Source organism: Rhagoletis pomonella, unplaced genomic scaffold, assembly GCF_013731165.1.
Source record: "Rhagoletis pomonella isolate Grant_MI unplaced genomic scaffold, Rhpom_1.0 Rhpom_scaffold_00010, whole genome shotgun sequence".
Lineage (NCBI taxonomy): Eukaryota > Metazoa > Arthropoda > Insecta > Diptera > Tephritidae > Rhagoletis > Rhagoletis pomonella.
In genome coordinates this window covers 6,483,703-6,486,936 of record NW_023458564.1, presented here as the reverse complement: position 1 = coordinate 6,486,936, position 3,234 = coordinate 6,483,703, and positions in this window count along the sequence as shown.

Here is a 3,234-nt window from a genome sequence, read left to right as displayed (position 1 = left end):
AAAATGTCAGCTGTTTACAGTGGTGGCGTGTAATAAGTTTAAGACACATTACAGTGGAAATTATAAGTATACTGTTTGCAGTATCGCTTAGGCGTTCTGCACACTGGTCGTTCAATGACAGTTGGCTTATCATTACAATCATGATTCAGCGATAACATGATGATTACACTTCCGCACACTCGTTCGTGATAATTCAATTCACTCGACGCCTAAATATTCGCTTACAGCAGGTAGCTTAGATTTTTCGGTTGAAATTTTTACAACTGCATGTTTACAACTATGAACTGTGCTGCAATTATTCCAGGCATAATTTTTCAATAATTTCCTTTGGTGTACTCCTGAGGTTTTTTTGTTTTGCTTGCATGGAGAGACTTTGTGCAATTTCGAGTATTTGATAGTTAAAACACTCAACTTTATTTAATTTTAATGCATACTAGGCGCGAGCTGCCAGGTTCTGTTATCAATATAATTAACACAAGCTTTTCCGCGTGGTTGCCTTTCAATAAGTAGAATAAACAAATATTCGCAAATAAATTGGATTTATTTTATAACTGACAACTAACGTACGCTTTTTGTTCTTTTCTCCAGTTTGATTTTGACTCTTTATTACAGCCAACAACTTTATGTGTATACATATTTACAAGCTGTCAAAATTTGGCGTAGTCCCACGAGCCAGGTAAAAACTATGGCATTCGTATTGACAACGAGAAATCTCAAAATTTTTGTTTGGTCTTTCTAAATTTTCTCTTTTTTATCAGTTGGCAAAGGCCCTCAGTGGCAGCCCTCCGAGCGTTGAGATAGTAATTTCATGTCAATTAGTAGAAAAGTTCCATGTTGAAAAAACTTTTTATTATGGCGAGAAAATTTTACATTTCTGCTGTGCCAATTCGTAACTTTTTACTGCTGGAGATTTTTGACAGTTGCTCTGGTGCAAAAGAAGTTGAGCAATTAAAATCAGAAATTATACAAAAAGACTTCTCTTTACTGACTTTTATTCTTCTAGAACTAAAAGCCATGCATTTATTAGACGCCTTAGTAATAAAATTAGAACAAAAAAGTTCTTCAAAACCGTCAGGCCGGGTTGAAAATTTTAATTCACCTCATAGTTAACAGAAATTTACAATCCGTAGTACTTTTCTATCAACTCGCAAATGCCGTTTGCACAAAAAAGGTTATGAAATGGGTTGTATTCAAATCGTTTAGAAAATGAGTCATTTATGTATACCATTTTATGTGGAATTATTCAATAAATTTCGTTTTACACTATACTTTTTGAAACTATTTGGAGTTAATAATTTTTGTTGCTTAAAAGCAACCCTGCGTGCTTGGATGGCGTGTGTACCAATAATTTCATCCCTAGCATATTCAGCCCCGAGGAGGGCAGTCGCTAAATTCACCGAAGGTTGTTTAAGCTGAAATTAGTCAAGAACGCAGATCGTATACTTAAACGCAGTCTGTATACGCAGAATTTTGTCGATTACTGGAGCCCTCAGTGTTGCTTACTACAGTGTTGCCGCTCATCAATGCCTTTTCATAAACTTACCTTTTCAACTACAATTTTTCGTGCTATAATAGATCGTAGCTAAATATAAACTACTTAGTTTTCAACAAAAAACTTTATTCAATAGTAAATTTCAAATATTTTAAACGTATTTTGAAAAGGAAATTATACCTTTTTTACCATTTGCGAAACTGACGAAGTGGCAACCATCTATAGAAGGAAGAAATCAGCTGACACGGAAAAATCTAAATTCCGCAGATTTCTGCGCTACGGGCTACAACTATAGAAAAATTCTGCGGTGTTGAGATTTCATTTACATGGCGCTCTGGTAAGACAGATCGTGTCAGCTGACTCGGGTTTACGTACCGGTAGGTTTACGTTCTTGACTAATTTCAGCTTCACTGGTTATATTGTGGTTTTTACGCACCAAAGAACGTAAATCTGTAAGAGGAGACAACACGTTATAATTGTAGCGAATGTGAACATCAGGAGCGTGCCTTCTCTTTTCATCCAATCACAAAATGTATTTGGGCAGAAGAGAAAGCACGCTTCTGATGTTTCCACTCGTTAAAATTATAACGTATTGTCTCTTCTTATAGATTTACGTTCTTTGGTGGAAACATCAGGAGCGTGCTTTCTCTTTTGCCCAAATGGAAAAATGCGCAAGATTATTTGTATGAAAATTGAGCACGAAAGTATGTTACTCATACGCCGCGTACACCTAACACGCTTTTCTGCTCATATTTCATACAAAAATTCTTTGCGCATTTTCATTTGACCACTCATTATTTCGTATTCATCCATCGATTTTCTTCATCAGTAACTTGATTTTTTTTTGTAACAGAACAGGCTTTAGTACAAATGCAAAAGTTTGGCACAGAACCCGTTATTATTTTAATTTTTATCTGTTAAATTTTGATTTTTTTCATTTTTTTACTAAAAAATAAGAAAAGCTGGAATGATTAATTAATTGGTCAGAAACTATAAGCCCTATCGGAAAGTGATGTATATACGATTTATGGAGAATTTCATTGGCCTTCATTTGCCGTATTTTATATTAAGATTTCAAAATTGGTTCGTAAGATATACGTGATTAAAAGGAACCAATTTTTGCTTTAAGCTGAATAACGGTAAATTGCAAATATCTCTAAAACCTATCCTTAGAAAAAAATAACCCGAATTTCGGAATCACAAAGCAATTCTACATAGCAATTGGATAGTGGCGTCTGGAGAACATTTTTGCTATAAACCAGCGTAATCAAATAATTAAAGAAGTTATTTGATAATTTTCATTATTCTACTATTTGTAAATGTTGGACTATCTTTAATTATTTGATTATTTTTGATTATTTTTTTAATGACAATTAATCACGATTTTTTTATTATTTTTAATTATAATTAATTATTTAATTGCTGGTTTATGTAAGAAAAATTATTGGTTACTAATCGTAATGCAAATTTAACAGCTCTGTTTCAAACTTGTACTTTATTATAAAATTTTATGGGCTATAAAACTGCATACCCAAAAAATTCTAAACTTAAAGTGTTAAATTTTTATGAAAATTTGACGATTTTTTTAGTTGTAACAAAGTTAGAAACTTTCCGTTTTATGGATTTTGCAGTAGTATGAACTATATTGTTATTAAAAATTAATAAAATTTAAATAAAACATATTTTCAAAATATGAAAAAAAATACTGTACGATTTCGATTGACAGTTACTGTACATATAGA